The following is a 19006-nucleotide window of genomic DNA, read 5'->3' on the forward strand; positions in this document are numbered from 1 at the left end:
TCCCATGCAGCCTCTCTAGGCTGTTTGGAGGACTCCTGTACTGCTCCTTTCCTGGGATGAGCGGAGCAGGACCCTGAAGCCTCCAGCAGGGGACTTCTGGGCCTAGTCCACACCATCACAATTGCCATTTTAAAAATATAGAAAATTATTTTTAAAAAAGCTTCATTAAAATAAAGTTAAAGTTAAAAAGTCAAGCACTCAAAAGTTAATAAATGGGATTAAGAGTGCCTGGGAAACCTCAGTCCAGCTCCTTCTACTTATATATTATGATACAATTTATAAATACATGATCATGTACTATTTTTGCCATAGGACCCCTATGTCATTCGCGGCACAAGATGGATGGTGCTCAAGGAAAGAATAGGATTTTATAGTGAAGGACATTGTGGTCTGTAGGACCCCTGCCTCATTTGTGCAGAAGGTGGAATGTGTGTGGTGAATGAGGCAGGGAACTGAATGGGGAGAAAGGATGGTCTCTTGATTAAGGCAGTTGAATGCTGCCCTGGAAAATTGGATTCCATCCCTGCCTCTGCTACAGAGTTCCAATGTATTGCTTCACAGTTGGTCTCTAATTGTGTGTTCCTCGTTTTGGGGGGCCCAACTTGAGACATCTGGGGTCTGATTTGCAGAAGAACTGAGTGTGACACTGGCAGACCAGGAGCCAGCTCAGACCAAGGTCCCGTGACTGGGATCTGTCTGGCTCACCTGTGTGTTAGCACTGTTCAAATAGATAGTAGAATCATGAGAATGTGTTTAGTGTTTAGTTTTTATTGAATGCTTGTGAGATCCTACCACATTAATCTCACTTATAACAGTTGTATCCCATATTGTAAGGTAATATTTGAGCATTTGCATTGTAAGGCTCCATAACTGTGTAACTCACAAGACAGTAAAGAGACATTAAACAGTGTGAAGTGCTGGTCTCCAGAATTAGGTGTTATGTCCTGCCCAACAAGGAAGGCCCATCAACACAAGATGGATTGGAGTGGAACATTAAAGAGGAAAAAATACTTCATTGTTTGCTCTTCCACCTACCATGAAGATGAGTCTTGCAAGTGAATTCCTCCCATCAGCTGAATTTGCAGCCCAAAGCACAAGGGGAGAGTGGAATAAAAAGTCCTAACAAGGAGTATCTTTATGCTGCTTGGATTCTGGGAGGAAAAGATTACTAAGCATAAGAAAAAGATCCCCAGTGCTTAGCCTGGGTACAGAGCTTGATTATTATGGCAGCTTCTATTACCATTTCAGACTTAAGATTGTATCTCATTTCTGTATGTATGTTTACCTGCTTTAACCTTGTAAATAATTCCCTTATTTCCTTTTCTTATTAATAAATCTATAGTTTATTATAGGATTGGCTACAAGTGTTGTTTTTGGTGTGACAGCTAAAGTGCAATTAACCTGGGTAAGTGACTGGTCCTTTGGGATTGGAAGTAACCTGAATTTTGCTATGATTTATGGTATATAGACCAGCCATCACAAAGGCAGGCTTACCAGGGTGGCAAGTCAGATCAGAGGAACTGAGGAGGAGTGTCTCTGACTCCATGTTAAGGCTGTTATATTGCCTGAGGAGTTTACACTGGATAATTGGTTAGTGAAATATAAGTATAGAGCTCACAACCAATTTGGGGTTTGTGACCTGGTTCTCAACAGTCTGCCCTGAGGTTGGTACTCACGCTCTTGAGTCACTGCAGGACAGCTTGACACTGAGCACTCAACTGAAGTCAATGGGAGCTGTGCTTTCAACATATAAAGTGTTATAAAAATGCTAATTACTATGAAAAATCAGGCCTTAGGCATCTCAATTTGGGTAACCAAAGTTAGAAAACATTTGACTATTTTGGCCTTAATCTTTTGTGCGTCTCAGTTCCCTGTCTGTAAAATCTCACCTCACAGGGGTGTTGAGAACATAAGTTAATTAATGTTAATGGCTATTAGCCAGGATGGGCAGGGATGGTGTCTCTAGCCTCTGTTTGCCAGGAGCTGGGACTGAGTGACAGGGGATGGATCACTTAATGATTCCCTGTTCTGTTCATTCCCTCTGAAGCACCTGGCCTTGGTCACTGTCGGAAGACAGGACACGGGGCTAGATGGACCCAGTATGGCTGTTCTTATGTTCTAATGTCTGTGAAGTGCTCAGATACTACACTGATGGGTGCCTATGAGCAATTAACAATTCTATATTCAGTGCTGAGTTTGGATGGGGTGCAGTAAATAAGGTCTAGGACCACACGTTGCATGTGGAGGATAAAATGAAATATTGAATAGCTGCCCATTTAGTGAGCAGTGTCCATCCTGTGCATTGAATGAGGCAGGGTCCTGTGGGAAAAAATAGCATGTGCTCAGGTAGTCAAATTGTACCATGATGCATATGCACAAATGAGCTGAATTAAGGCTGCGCAAGGAACCTTAGCTCTGACATTTCCTAACTTCTGACTGTTTGTCTTTTCAACCTTAATGTTTCTTTAATGGCCGGGGGGGTGGGGGTGGGGGTTGGATGCAATAATAAGACTACAGACTGCAGGAGAAAGATGAGAGCCCGGGACTGCAGATAGAAGACAGCTGGAGACAGAGTACATGGAGCATGGGCAGAGGCAGATGGAGATAGAAAACCATGCCAGGCTCATCTGTCAGATGATTGATGGCTTGCACACTGCTATTGGAAATGCTTGCTAGGAATGAAGCCAGGCACAGCAGCCTCCCAGGCTGCCATAGGCTTCCAGCAGCCACAGTCACTTTTCATTCAAGCCACTGTTTCTTTATGGCATTTACCCACCCGAGGCAACATTTGTCCTACCCTCTGTCGTACTTTCCTTGTCTGAATGTGAGGTTATTCTGGGAAAGGGAAGCTGAAGCAGGGTGACATGAGGTTCATGCATGCTCTGTTGTGAGTTCCAAGCCATGGCACAACTTCTAGGAGACCTCTGCCGCCCTCCCTCTCAGGCCTCACCCTTGTGTCTCACAATCCCATTGCTCCAGTGGTACTCAACTGTCCATGGCCAAGGTCATGGAGGGTGCAGTGATCCCATAGGTAGCTTGGGCTGTTTTCACAGAGGGCTTACCTGGGATTTCTTTCAACTAGCAGCTTCCCAGGCAGGTGCTGCTGGGTCTTGGGCAGCCACCTGGGAGATAACACTTCACGTCTGTACTGAGATGGACACTCAGTTTTGCCAACTTTAAGAGATCAAAAATCATGTGTCAGACCCTCCCCAATCGTGAGATTGGCCCAAAATATCGTGAGATTTTTAAAGAAATCAGGTCAGGCTTTTGTCAGGCTTTTGACTTGTTCATAGACTCATAGAATCTCAGGGCTGGAAGGGACCTCAGGAAGTCATCTAGTCCAACCCTCTGCTCAAAGCAGGACCAATCCCCAACTAAATCATCCCAGCCAGGGCTTTGTCAAGCCTGACCTTAAAAACCTCTAAGGAAGGAGATTCCACCACCTCCCTAGGTAACGCATTCCAGTGTTTCACCACCCTCTTAGTGAAAAAGTTTTTCCTAATATCCAACCTAAACGTCCCCCAACTGCAACTTGAGACCATTACTCCTTGTTCTGTCATCTGCTACCACTGAGAACAGTCTAGATCCATCCTCTTTGGAACCCCCTTTCAGGTAGTTGAAAGCAGCTATCAAATCCCCCCTCATTCTTCTCTTCCGCAGACTAAACAATCCCAGTTCCCTCAGCCTCTCCTCATAAGTCATGTATTCCAGTCCCCTAATCATTTTTGTTGCCCTCCGCTGGACGTTTTCCAATTTTTCCACATCCTTCTTGTAGTGTGGGGCCCAAAACTGGACACAGTACTCCAGATGAGGCCTCACCAATGTCGAATAGAGGGGAACGATCACGTCCCTCGATCTGCTGGCAATGCCCCTATATATACACATCCCAAAATGCCATTGGCCTTCTTGGCAACAAGGGCACACTGTTGACTCATATCCAGCTTCTCGTCCACTGTAACCCCTAGGTCCTTTTCTGCAGAATGGCTGCCAAGTCATTCGGTCCCTAGTCTGTAGCGGTGCATGGGGTTCTTCCGTCCTAAGTGCAGGACTCTGCACTTGTCCTTGTTGAACCTCATCAGATTTCTTTTGGCCCAGTCCTCTAATTTGTCTAGGACCCTCTGTATCCTATCCCTACCCTTCAGTGTATCTACCTCCCAGATTAGTGTCATCTGCAAACTTGCTGAGGGTGCAATCCACACCATCCTCCAGATCATTAATGAAGATATTGAACAAAACCAGCCTCAGGACCGACCCTTGGGGCACTCCACTTGATACCGACATGACTAGACATGGAGCCGTTGATCACTACCCGTTGAGCCCGACAATCTAGCCAGCTTTCTATCCACCTTATAGTCCATTCATCCAGCCCATACTTCTTTAACTTGCTGGCAAGAATACTGTGGGAGACCGTGTCAAAAGCTTTGCTAAAGTCAAGGAACAACACGTCCACTGCTTTCCCCTCATCCACAGAGCCAGTTATCTCGTCATAGAAGGCAGATTAGATTAGTCAGGCATGACTTTCCCTTGGCGAATCCATGCTGACTGTTCCTGATCACTTTCCTCTCCTCTAAGTGCTTCAGAATTGATTCCTTGAGGACCTGCTCCATGATTTTTCCAGGGACTGAGGTGAGGCTGACTGGCCTGTAGTTCCCAGGATCCTCCTTCTTCCCTTTTTTAAAGATGGGCACTACATTAGCCTTTTTTCAGTCATCCGGGACTTCCCCAGATCACCATGAGTTTTCAAAGATAATGGCCAATGGCTCTGCAATCACATCCGCCAACTCCTTTAGCACTCTCGGATGCAGCGCATCCGGCCCCATGGACTTGTGCTCGTCCAGCTTTTCTAAATAGTCCCGAACCACTTCTTTCTCCACAGAGGGCTGGTCACCTCCTCCCCATGCTGTGCTGCCCAGTGCGGTAGTCTGGGAGCTGACCTTGTTCGTGAAGACAGAGGCAAAAAAAGCAACTCCCCTCTCGCCTCTGTCAGTGTGTGTGTAAGAATGTCAGGTTGAAAGTCAACATTTAATATGCACGGACATGTCCTCGTTCTCCCTGCCTATTCAGATGGAGACTCCATTTACCCTATCCCCCAAGGGGCGGGAACTCCCTTCCCCTTCCTGGATCTGTCCTGACACCAAGGCAACCATGTCTCTGCCTCCTTCTGCCCTGGGACTTCTCCCCCTGGCACCCGACAGCACCACCCCCTACACAGGGCTTCTCTTCTTCCCTGGTCCCAACAACACCCCTTTCCCAGCTCACCCCTCCCCACCTCCTGCTGCCCCCAGACCTTCTCTCTGCTCCAGGGCCATACCTGAAGGCAGGGCTCAGTGGTAGGGCAGGTCTGTGCCCTCAGCCCTGTGTCCATTACACACAGCTTTGCCCCGTGCCCCAGCCTGACAATCACGGGATCGGAGGAGCTACCTGCACTATTGTGACAGTTCCTCCTGCAGGCACCAACGTCCCACGACTCACTCCTAGCTCATGAGAGCTGGCAACACGGTCACGTGGCCTTCCCCTGGCTGCTTGCAGGGGGCTCCCCTTCCCCACCACTGCCCCCCAGCTGGGGGAGCTGCCAATCATCCTGCCATCTCCTACCCCCATCTGTACCCCACATCCTCCTCCACCCCCTCAGACTCTCCCTGCCCCCACATCCCCTTCCCCCATCGGCTTCCACTCTGCCCGCACATCCCCTTCCCCCCTCAGCTTCTGCTCTGCCCCCACATCCTCCCGCACCCATTCCCCAGCAGTCCCTAAATCCTCCTCCTCCCAGTGCCTGCTCCCCCTCACTCTCTATCTCTGCTGCCCCTCCTAGTCCCTGTGTCCTGCCCAGCCCCTGAACTATAGAGGGCTACCACATTGTCTGTAGGCCCGGCTTCAACCTCACTGAAAACAGTGGGAGGTGGCAGCCAACTTTATTAAGGGCAGCCTCCCTTCCCCCTGCTAGCGGACTATAGGGGAAAGACAGTGTCTTGTTGGCTCAGCTCCATTGACAGGAATGGGAGCTGGCAACCATTTTGCAAGGGAGAATGTGTGAGTTGGCCCCTTGCATCATGTTTTCAGGAGACCAGAAATACCTGCCCCCACATCATAGAGTTGCAGCAGACCCGCAAGGGTTGGCCTTGCTGCTGGCCACACAGATGCAGCAATCAAGGAGGATGAGTTCCTGTGGCATCTCACAGAAAATTTTGATTTAGTTGGGGATTGGTCCTGCTTTGAGCAGAGGGTTGGACTAGATGACCTCCTGAGGTCCCTTCCAATCCTGATCTTCTATGATTCTATGAAAAGGGCTCTGGGGCTGGAAGAAGAATGGCCCATCACATCCCTTTGGTTTGGCCAGCTCGGCGGGACCCTGCTAACCCCAGCTCCTGCTGCATCAGATGGGCAAAACGGCTCGTCTTTTCCACGAACATGGAAACACATGAAAAGAGAGTGGTGTCATTTACAAGGATTTGCAAAAAGTTCTGTTGGTCACGAAAATATTGAACTGATTTTTTTTCATTTGGAAATGATTCAGAGAGCCTTAGATTGTAAAGCCAGCAGGGCCCTTCTGTACGACAGGCCAGATTTCAAACGCTTTTCATTTGCGTAGGCCCAATCCCACTTCTTGTGCCTTTTCATTTTTCCCGCCCTTTTTTTCCACTGGGGGGAGGACAGTAAAAAAGTGAGACAAAGTGGGGAGAAAACAACGGGTTTTCACTCCCCCTTTCCTTCCAGTGGAAAGAGGGGTGATCTTTTTTTAAAATTAAGGGGGGAAAGTACTTTCTCTGACTTTTTAATTTGTTTGCCATTGGGAAAATGTTGCCAGGTTCCTCGGTGTTACTTTCTCTCCAGTAAATAGAAAGAAAGTGAAAGTGAGACTTTGACATGAGAAAGTGTTGCTGCCCCGCTGCCAGTCGTGGCCCACCAAACCCTACATCAACTCCTGGCAACCCGTGAGGCAGGGCTCCAGCTGCTGTGAACCGGACATCAAAGCTGCTCTGTAACAAAAAAGGGCTTTACTGTGTCTGTAGCGGGCTAAGGAATCGATGGGGTTGCACTGGGAGTCGTCTCGTCTTCCTGAGGCTCGGTAATTAAGGGTATATTTTTAGACGCATCAGACACTACAGTGATCAATGCGTAACAGCCAAGTTCTCAAGGGTAAAGCTGGCTTTCAGTGAATCGACCTCCTCCTTGCCATCGCTAACTGACTAACGCCGCGCAGACTCCTGGCTGCACCAGGCGTGGCCCACATTTATAACAACGCACAGAGTCATACAATGCTGCATGTCTACTCTGACAGCACCCATCTGACATGCCATGTCAGAGCGTTACACGCTGACTGCACGGGTCCCTTCCCCGTTACTCCAGCAGGAAGCTCTAGCAGGGTGTATGTTCCTTCTCAATGCACTGAGAGGCCTTTGAACACCCAAGCAGTCTCCGGAGAACACCACTGCCCTGACCCAGCTCATTGTTACTGAACCACAGAGGGCACCTTGAAGCCAGCTTCTCCCTTTGAAAACAAACGGCTTGGCCTCCTGGGGACAGCAGCAGTGGAAGAAAGGCAGGAGCTGGGCCGGCTTCTCAGAGACTGGGATTTGAGCACGCTGGCTTTTATGCTCGTTTTCCTCTCCTCTCAAGTCTCACCACAGAGCCTGAGGTGGGAGCGGTCCCCAATCCAACAGAAGAAAAGGATCATGGGGGAAAGGAGGCAGCTCTCCCCTCACCAGGCAGCTTGGGTTTTGCTGTCTTGAGCCCTGTTGCCTCTGGCCATATCCTCACAAACAGTTTTTAAGAGAGTTGCCAGGACCCTCCCTTTTTTCCCTTTCTTACCCAGTTATATAAAAAGAATCGTTCCCAACCCTTCTGGTCACTGAGATAACCTCATGAACAGGAAATTTGTTTAACGGATGGAGTGATGCCTGCCTGAATCTGCAAAGAGCTTGAGACAATAGCTCTAAAGGGAATGAATTGGCCCATTCATCTGCATCAGAACCTTGTGGATGCTCTCATTCTGTGGCCAATGAATTTTCCATTTTTCTGTAGCCAGGCATCCAGCATTTGGTTTTCTGTCTCCCTGACCTGCTGGGGCCTGTTTGTAGCTGCCTCTTGCTTTCCAGCTCTCCCCTCCAGCAGAGTTCATTGGATTTTAGTGCATGTTCCTGCTCTGTTAAATGGAGCCAGGCAGCAGGCCAGTCACAACCAGCCTAGCTTTTTTACTCTGTATTCCTTCTTCTTTGTGTAACCCTTCTGCCCGTCAGAGTTGGCAGCAACAAGGGCTGGGTTCAATATCTAGGGGATCCATTCCAATAACACAAAGCAAACCGTCTTGAGCCCCCACCCAGTGACCTGGGACAATTATATACCGCCCCCGCTGGGTGCCTCCAAGAGGCAATACTTCCCCTCTCGCAAGCACCTAGTCTGAGTGTAGCAAAAAGCCTTTTAATAACAGAGCGAAACAATGTGGCATTGTGTTGGGGAAACACCACCAACAGGATTCGTAACACAACCCATGAGCAAAAAAACCCACCCCAAGCAAATTGGGGCATGCCCTTTCCCTTTGGTTCTTGAGTCCAGCAACCCCAAATCACTCAAAGTCCCAAAAGTCCAATGACCCAAAAGTCTCTGTCCCTGGTCAGGGCAGCCCCAGAGTTCAAAAGTTTATCTGCAGAGCTTTACCTCCCAACCTGGGTGGAGATGGGGGCGGGGGTAAAAGACACCTTACATGATCTGAAGCTGACCGCCCCACAGCTCCATAGGCCTTCGCTCCGCTCCACGAACTGCTTTGCTCCGCTCCGCTCTGCAGCCCACAAGCAGCTCCCGCCGTCCCACAAACTGCTCTGCATCCCACCAGCAGCTCCCGCCGTCCTATGAACTGCTCCACCAGCCTGTCCACGAGGCACTCCAGCCGTCCTGCAAACTTCTCCACAATATCTCTTCATGCTCCCCCGCGACTTACCACAACGCTCAGTGATTTCAGCTCTTAGTCAGTTCAACTCTTTGGTGAATTCAGCTTGTAGTAGGGGAGCCTCAGTGCTGGTGCACCCTTAGCCCAAAGTGAGCTCAGCAACCTGTAACTAGACTCCTAATGAAATCAAAATTAGCTCTGATATTCCACAGTGGAAAGAGGAAGAAGTGCAATTAGCATGTAAGGCCCTCACCCAGGGGCCCATACCACCAAGTATTAATACTTATCCCCCAACCTCTCTCAATTCACAGAGTTTTGGAACCCATGACCCTTGCCTAGCGAGTGCTACTTAGTTGATGGTGAGTCCCTCCATCATAACAAAAGGCCAAGTACAGTTCCAAGCACAGTTCCCATAATCAGGGTAATAACAATTTATTCTTCCTGCCCCAATAACAGAGACACTGGGGATCCCACAGCAGCCAAAGTGACCATTTGGGCAGCTATGGCCTCATTCTAGGCGAGGTGGGTGTGCCTATGCAAATGAGATCAGCCCCTGAAGTTCTTTTCCACAACTTGCCACACCTCACCACCAGATGTCAGGGTGGAGCTCATCCTGACACTGCTTACATTTGGATTCACTGCTTGCAGTTCCTCTAGCAGATTCAGACCAAAACACATCATGGAGTGCTTGTCAGTTCTGCAGGATATCAAAGAGGTTCCCTCAGTAACTGGCAAAGTATTCTGGGTGTGTATATGGCCATTTAAAAAAGGAGCACTGATCTATCTGGAGACCAAACATCCATCCTGACAAAAGAACCCACTGAATTCTTCAAACCTGTGGGATTACAAAATAAGAAGACTGATTAACAGTGGCTTTGTGGTATAGGCTTTTCTTATGTGTCAAAGGTTCTGTGTTCAAATACTAGGGATGGCCTAACAGCAAAGAATAAATCTCTACAACTACTAAAGTTAAATATTTTGTAATCTGCAGGACTGATAACTTGCACCCAAGAGTTTTAAGAGAATTGGACAAGAAGCTTTCTGAACCATTTATGTTGATATTGAACAACTCTTGGAATACTGTGAAAGGCCCAGAGGAGTGTAAGAAAAGCTAGAGTTGTGCTAATATTTTAAAAGAGTACATGGGATGATCCAGGTGCCCCTATAAACTGCATTGTTTGACATTGATTGCAAGGACAATCAAGAAAAGGTGGATGCTGGATGCAAACAGTAAAAAATGAAGGATGGCAGATTAAGTAATGACAATCAACATGACTGGGGGGGTTGTTTTGTATTCTTTTGTTGTTGGGTCTTCTTGGTTTTGTTTTGGGGATTTTTGTTTTTTGTCCAAAAACTTGATATTGTTTTTTGATAAAATCACAAGTTTGCCTGATAAAGGTAACTGTGTTGACATAACATATTTGGACTTCTGAAAGGCATTTGACTAAGTCACACATGATATTCTAATAAAAATATCACAGTACAAAATCAATGTTATTCACATTAAAAACTGGATTAGGACCCAGCTACCTGACAAATCTCAAAAAGTAATTGTTCATGGGGAATCATCTGCCAGCGGGGGGCGGGGTTTCAAAGGGATCTGATTTTGGCTTTACACTATTCAATATTTTTATTACTCATCTGGAAGAAAATATAAAACTAGTAGGGCTGTCAAACTATTAAAAAAATTAATTGCAATTAATCGAGTGATTAAAAAAATTAATCATGATTAATCGCATGATTAATTGCACTGATAAACAATAATAGAATACCATTTATTTAAATATTTTTGGATGTTTTCTACATTTTCAAATATATTGATTTCAATTACAGCACAGAATACAAAGTGTACAGTGCTCACTTTATATTTATTTTTTTTACAAATATTTGCACTGTAAAAACAAAAGAAATAGCATTTTTCAATTAACCTAATACAAGTATTGTAGTGCAATGTCTTTGTCATGAAAGTTGAACTTAAAAAGTTAGAATTATGTCCAAAAAATAACTGCATTCAAAAATAAAACAATGTAAAACTTTAGAGCCTACAAGTCCACTCGGTCCTATTTCTTGTTCAACAAATCGCTAAGACAAACAAGTTTGTTTACATTTATGGGAGATAATGCTGCCCACTTCTTATTTACAGTGTCACCTGAGAGTGAGAACAGGCGTTCACATGGCACTGTTGCAGCCGGCGTCGCAAGATATTTACATGCCAGATGCACTAAAGATTCATATGTCTCTTCATGCTTAATCCACCATTCCAGAGGACGTGTCCAGGCTGATGACAGGTTCTGCTCGATAATAGCAGAGCAGACCGACGCATCATCTGAGTCAGTTGCCACCAGCAGAAGTCTGATTTTCTTTTTGGGTGGTTCGGGTTCTGTAGTTTCTGCATTGGAGTGTTACTTTTTTAAGACTTCTGAAAGCATGCTCCACACCTCATCCCTCTCAGATTTTGGAAGGCACTTCAGATTCGTAAACCTTGGGTCGAGAGCTGTAGCTAACTTTAGAAATCACACATTGGTACCTTCTTTGTGTTTAGTCAAATCTGCAGCAAAAGTGTTCTTAAAATGAACAACATGTGCTGAGTTATCATCCAAGACTGCTATAACATGAAATATATGGCAGAATGTGAGTAAAACAGAGCAGGAGACATACAATTCTCCCCCAAGGAGTTCAGTCACAAATTTAATTAAAGCATTAATTTTTTAATGAGCGTCATCAACATGGAAGCATGTCCTCTGGAATGACAGCTGAAACATGAAGGGGCATATGAATGGTTAACATGTCTGGCACATAAATACCGTGCAATGCTGGCTAAAAAAGTGCTGTGCGAACAAACGCCTGTTCTCACTTTCTGGTGACATTGTAAATAAGAAGTGGGCAGCATTATCTCCCGTAAATGTAAACAAACTTGTTTGTCTTAGCGATTGGCTGAACAAGAAGGAGGACTGAGTGGACTTGTAGACTCTATAAAGTTTTACATTGTTTTGTTTTTGAGTGCAGTTATGTAACAAGAAATTCTACATTTGTAAGTTGCATTTTCATGATAAAGAGATTGCACTACAGTACTTTTATGAGGTGGACTGAAAAATACTATTGATTTTGTTTTTCATTTTTACAGTACAAATATTTGTTTTCAAAAATATTAATATAAAGTGAGCAGTGTACACTTTGTATTCTGTGTTGTAATTGAAATCAATATATTTGAAAGTGTAGAAAAACATCCAAAAATATTTAATAAATTTCAATTGCTATTCTATTGTTTAACAGTACAATTAAAACTGATTAATCATGATTAATTTTTTTAATCGTGATTAATTTTTTGAGTTAGTTGCATGTGTTAACTGTGGTTAATTGACAGCCCTAAAAACTACTGCTAGTAAAATTTGCTGGTGACACAAAAATTGGTAGCATGATAATGATACAGGCAGGTCAAATATACAGAGCAGTTTGGAACACTTGATAAGTTGTTCTCACTTGAACAACTTGCGTATTAGTACAGCCAGACACAAGGTCACATATCTAGGAATGAAGAATGCAGGTTACATTGGGGGTGTGTGGGACAGGGTGGGGCTGACTGTATTCTGGAAAGCAGGGACTCAGAAAAGGATTGAGGAGTGATGGTGCAAACCAGCTGAACATGAGCTCCCAGTGCCATGTTTTGGCTAAGAGGGCTAACACAATCCATGTATATACTAGCAGGGGACTATCCAGGACCAGTAGGGAGGTGAGATTACCTCGGTATAAGGCCCTGGGGAGGGCATTACTGGATACTGTGTCCAGGTCTTGTGTCCACACTTCAGAAAGGACATTGACAAATTGGGTATGGTTCAGAAATGAGTCTGGAGAACTGGCCTTGGAGGGAGAAATAAAGGAGCTCAAGAGAAGATTCAGGGGTGATGATCTGTAAGTACCAACATGGGAAAAGGGGATGGGAGGAGAGGAGGAGCTGGGCAAGAGGGAACAGGCAGGGAAGCAGAGCTGGGAACAGGCAGGGCAGCAGAGCTGGGCAAAGGAGGGGGAGGCAGAACTGGATGATGGGGCAACAGGAAGGGAGGTAGGGGCAGGAGACGGGAAGGGGCGGGGAGCCTGGGTGGTGGCAAGGGGTGAGGAGCTGTCCGTTTATTAGTCTCTATCAGTGTGTGCTCCGTGTGGGAAACTGTCCCCTTCAGAGAGTCTGGCAAGAGCTAGTTGGAAGCCGTGGCAGAGACTCACATTAGGCAATGCTGATGAACAGTCTACGTTTGTGCAGGGAGCTGGGATTTCCAGCTCGCGCGGACAGACCCAGAAGCACCTATGAATAGCTGTGTATCGTGGGTGGCTGCTCAGGCAAGGCAACTGAGTACATATCCAGGGATCGGAAGGGATTTTAGTCAGGGCAGGTAGCCCGAGCAGCCACCAAGGCCACGCTGCCATTTTAGGTGCTACCTCATGCAGCTCTCGCGTGGGTGTGTCTGCGGGAGCTGGCAGTCGCACCTCCCAGCTCAAATATAGACGTACCCTCAGTGAAGCAGAGCTTTGTCAGACTCCCTGACTCAGAGCGATCATTAGCTGCAGAAACCATCCTGTCTTGCAGACTCCATCTACTGCGGCTGAGCCAACTTCTCCCCACACCTAGGAATTGTCCCCAACTCACACACATGCACACCCCACTTCCCCTGTGGCTCGAATCACTTCCTCCCGCCTTCATTCCACTTCTCCCCTTGCCTTCAACAGCCTCTGCCCCGCTAGGTCAGACAGCCCTGGCCAGCTGCTGCGGGGGTTCAGGTGGCTTCCTGCAGTTTGCTTCCTCTGTCTCAATCTCTCAGGTGCTACGCTAGCTTCCCTGCACTGGGGACTCTAAACACCATACTTGAGACCTTTCCTCCTTCAACTTTTTCCCTCTGCTTTTCTGGGAATTGTCTTTAGCATGAGGCATTGAAATCATTTGCGTGGGTCTTCCAGCCATTTTGAAATCCAGATGCTGTAAACAACCTACCAGCCCAGGGAACCAGCCTGGAAAAAGACTTTTTACAGCTATACCTCAGCCCAGCCTCACTACTGTCAAAAGCTTTAAAATTGTTCTTTTCTAGTCCCTCACTGCTTCAGAATTCTTGCAGGCACTCACTGACCTTCCCTCTTCCCACAGCCATGCACAGCCAGCTCAGGCGTCCTGCTTTTTATCCAGGATGCCCCAGCTCAGAGCTCTGCTTGACAGATTCTCTGAATTAATGGAATACCACAGGGGCCCCTTGCAAAAAAAAAAAAAAAAAAAAAACACAACCTGGGAAAATTTGATGTTTGCTTCCTTGCTCTGAAATATTTCCCAGATGTCCTTTAAGAAGCAACCTCCTTTTTGCAGAGGTTTGACCTTTCTGGAGATGGGAATTCACCAAGGTATTTCCCATTGGCTGCTCAGCAATATTAGACCTGCAGCAACTCACAGCAAGACTCAGAAAGAGTCTGACTCAGTTTTATTTCTTGCACTGAAAGTAAGTCACTGAATGTCTGTTTTAATCCATTAGAAAATGCAGGGGAATTTGGAGCAGTCCCACAGCCAGATACTGGTCTTATCTACACTAGTGTAGATCAGAAGTTAGTCCTCTGAAGTCCATGGAATTAGAAGAGTGTAAAGCAGCGGAAGATTAGAGAGATAGTCGCAGTCTCCAGGGAGATTTCCACCCGAGAACATCAGTAGCTAGCTGGTAGGTGTTTGCATTATCGGTGGGAGTTTATGATTGGCAGATTATGGACAGACTTTAGCTTCTCTAATATCTGCAAATGAAAAAATCAACAGCAATGTCCAGTGAGCGGAAGGATGGGTTAGCGGTTAAGGCACTGGCCCAGGACTGCTTGTGTGACCTCAGGCAAGTCATTTCATTTCTGTGTGGCTCAGTTGCCCACCAGCACGATGGGATAATAATCCTTCCTTTCTTCCACCCTCTGTCTGTCTTGTCTAGAACTCTTCATGGCAGAGTCTGTCTCACTGTGTGCAGCACTCTGGTGCCCTGAACTTGGGGAACACCTCTCGGCACTCTCACGATATAAATACAAAACTGAAGAAATGCATTTCTCAAAACCAAACCCTTCCCAGCAGCTCTCTGATATGTCGGCTATTCTTGCAGGTTCCCTCAGGTCTCTAGCTTGGCCACTCCTTCCCCAGCTTAAAGCAAAGGAGCTTACCTGGAATGGATTCTCCTGTGGGTGTGGTTATTGTTCTGTGCTCAGTACTATCACCAGCCCCTTTCTCCAGGGCTTTGAGCTGCATGGGTCTGCCAGAGCAGATGACACTGGGGTCTCCTCTATGTATTTCTGGAGATCATCAGGGCAGGAAACTGGAATGTTCCACAAGGAGAAGCTACTTTTCTGATGGACAGTCAGGTGATCCTTCCACAGAGGATGTGGAAAAAAGCTAATGTACTCAATGCTTTTTTTGCCTCTGTCTTCACTAACAAGGTCAGCTCCCAGACTGCAGCGCTGGGCATCACAACATGGGGAGTAGATGGCCAGCCCTCTGTGGAGAAAGAGGTGGTTAGGGACTATTTAGAAAAGCTGGACGTGCACAAGTCCATGGGGCCGGACGAGTTGCATCCGAGAGTGCTAAACGAATTGGCGGCTGTGATTGCAGAGCCATTGGCCATTATCTTTGAAAACTCGTGGCGAACAGGGTAAGTCACAGATGACTGGAAAAAGGCTAATGTAGTGCCAATCTTTAAAAAAGGGAAGAAGGAGGATCCTGGGAACTACAGGCCAGTCAGCCTCACCTCAGTCCCTGGAAAAATCATGGAGCAGATCCTCAAAGAATCAATCCTGAAGCACTTACATGAGAGGAACGTGATCAGGAACAGTCAGCATGGATTCACCAAGGGAAAGTCATGCCTGACTAATCTAATCGCCTTCTATGATGAGATTACTGGTTCTGTGGATGAAGGGAAAGCAGTGGATGTATTGTTTCTTGACTTTAGCAAAGCTTTTGACATGGTCTCCCACAGTATTCTTGTCAGCAAGTTAAGGAAGTATGGGCTGGATGAATGCACTATAAGGTGGGTAGAAAGTTGGCTAGATTGTCGGGCTCAACGGGTAGTGATCAATGGCTCCATGTCTAGTTGGCAGCCGGTGTCAAGTGGAGTGCCCCGGGGGTCGGTCCTGGGGTCGGTTTTGTTCAATATCTTCATAAATGATCTGAAGGATGGTGTGGATTGCACTCTCAGCAAATTTACGGATGATACTAAACTAGGAGGAGTGGTAGATACACTGGAGGGCAGGGATAGGATACAGAGGGACCTAGACAAATTGGAGGATTGGGCCAAAAGAAATCTGATGAGGTTCAATAAGGATAAGTGCAGGGTCCTGCACTTAGGACGGAAGAACCCAATGCACAGCTACAGACTAGGGACCGAATGGCTAGGCAGCAGTTCTGCGGAAAAGGATCTAGGGGTGACAGTGGACGAGAAGCTGGATATGAGTCATAGAATCATAGAATATCAGGGTTGGAAGGGACCCCAGAAGGTCATCTAGTCCAACCCCCTGCTCAAAGCAGGACCAATTCCCAGTTAAATCATCCCAACCAGGGCTTTGTCAAGCCTGACCTTAAAAACCTCTAAGGAAGGAGATTCTACCACCTCCCTAGGTAACGCATTCCAGTGTTTCACCACGCTCTTAGTGAAAAAGTTTTTCCTGATATCCAATCTAAACCTCCCCCACTGCAACTTGAGACCATTACTCCTCGTTCTGTCATCTGCTACCATTGAGAACAGTCTAGATCCATCCTCTTTGGAACCCCCTTTCAGGTAGTTGAAAGCAGCTATCAAATCCCCCCTCATTCTTCTCTTCTGCAGGCTAAACAATCCCAGCTCCCTCAGCCTCTCCTCATAACTCATGTGTTCCAGTCCCCTAATAATTTTTGTTGCCCTTCGCTGGACTCTCTCCAATTTATCCACATCCTTCTTGAAGTGTGGGGCCCAAAACTGGACACAGTACTCCAGATGAGGCCTCACCAATGTCGAATAGAGGGGAATGATCACGTCCCTCAATCTGCTCGCTATGCCCCTACTTATACATCCCAAAATGCCATTGGCCTTCTTGGCAACAAGGGCACACTGCTGACTCATATCCAGCTTCTCGTCCACTGTCACCCCTAGGTCCTTTTCCGCAGAACTGCTGCCTAACCATTCGGTCCCTAGTCTGTAGCTGTGCATTGGGTTCTTCCGTCCTAAGTGCAGGACCCTGCACTTATCCTTATTGAACCTCATCAGATTTCTTTTGGCCCAATCCTCCAATTTGTCTAGGTCTTTCTGTATCCTATCCCTCCCCTCCAGCGTATCTACCACTCCTCCCAGTTTAGCATCATCCGCAAATTTGCTGAGAGTGCAATCCACACCATCCTCCAGATCATTTATGAAGATATTGAACAAAACCGGCCCCAGGACCGACCCTTGGGGCACTCCACTTGATACCGGCTGCCAACTAGATATGGAGCCATTGATCACTACCCGTTGAGCCTGACAATCTAGCCAGCTTTCTACCCACCTTGTAGTGCATTCATCCAGCCCATACTTCCTTAACTTGCTGACAAGAATACTGTGGGAGACCGTGTCAAAAGCTTTGCTAAAGTCAAGAAACAATACATCCACTGCTTTCCCTTCATCCACAGAACCAGTAATCTCATCATAAAAGGCGATTAGATTAGTCAGGCATGACCTTCCCTTGGTGAATCCATGCTGGCTGTTCCTGATCACTTTCCTCTCATGCAAGTGCTTCAGGATTGATTCTTTGAGGACCTGCTCCATGATTTTTCCAGGGACTGAAGTGAGGCTGACTGGCCTGTAGTTCCCAGGATCCTCCTTCTTCCCTTTTTTAAAGATTGGCACTACATTAGCCTTTTTCCAGTCATCCGGGACTTCCCCGGTTCGCCACGAGTTTTCAAAGATAATGGCCAATGGCTCTGCAATCACAGCCGCCAATTCCTTCAGCACTCTCGGATGCAACTCGTCCGGCCCCATGGACTTGTGCACGTCCAGCTTTTCTAAATAGTCCCTAACCACCTCTATCTCCACAGAGGGCTGGCCATCTCTTCCCCATTTTGTGATGCCCAGCGCAGCAGTCTGGGAGCTGACCTTGTTAGTGAAAACAGAGGCAAAAAAAGCATTGAGTACATTAGCTTTTTCCACATCCTCTGTCACTAGGTTGCCTCCCTCATTCAGTAAGGGGCCCACACATTCCTTGGCTTTCTTCTTGTTGCCAACATACCTGAAGAAACCCTTCTTGTTACTCTTGACATCTCTGGCTAGCTGCAGCTCCAGGTGCGATTTGGCCCTCCTGATAACATTCCTACATGCCCGAGCAATATTTTTATACTCTTCCCTGGTCATATGTCCAACCTTCCACTTCTTGTAAGCTTCTTTTTTATGATTAAGATCCGCTAGGATTTCACCATTAAGCCAAGCTGGTCACCTGCCATATTTACTATTCTTTCGACTCATTGGGATGGTTTGTCCCTGTAACCTCAATAGGGATTCCTTGAAATACAGCCAGCTCTCCTGGACTCCTTTCCCCTTCAAGTTAGTCCCCCAGGGGATCCTGGCCATCTGTTCCCTGAGGGAGTCGAAGTCTGCTTTCCTGAAGTCCAGGGTCCGTATCCTACTGCTTACCTTTCTTCCCTTTGTCAGGATCCTGAACTGAACCAACTCATGGTCACTGCCTCCCAGATTCCCATCCACTTTTGCTTCCCCCACTAATTCTACCCGGTGTGCCCTTGTTGCCAAGAAGGCCAATGGCATTTTGGGATGTATAAGTAGGGGCATTGCCAGCAGATCCAGGGACTTGATCGTTCCCCTCTATTAGACATTGGTGAGGCCTCATCTGGAGTACTGTGTCCAGTTTTGGGCCCCACACTACAAGAAGGATGTGGAGTAATTGGAGAAAGTCCAGCGAAGGGCAACAAAAATGATTAGGGGTCTGGAACACATGACTTATGAGGAGAGGCTGAGGGAACTGGGATTGTTTAGTCTGCAGAAGAGAAGAATGAGGGGGGATTTGATAGCTGCTTTCAACTACCTGAGAGGTGGTTCCAGAGAGGATGGTTCTAGACTATTCTCAGTGGTAGAAGAGGACAGGACAAGGAGTAATGGTCTCAAGTTG

This window comes from Lepidochelys olivacea (assembly GCF_965140295.1).
Source record: "Lepidochelys olivacea isolate rLepOli2 genome assembly, chromosome: 15".
NCBI classification, from domain to species: Eukaryota; Metazoa; Chordata; order Testudines; family Cheloniidae; genus Lepidochelys; species Lepidochelys olivacea.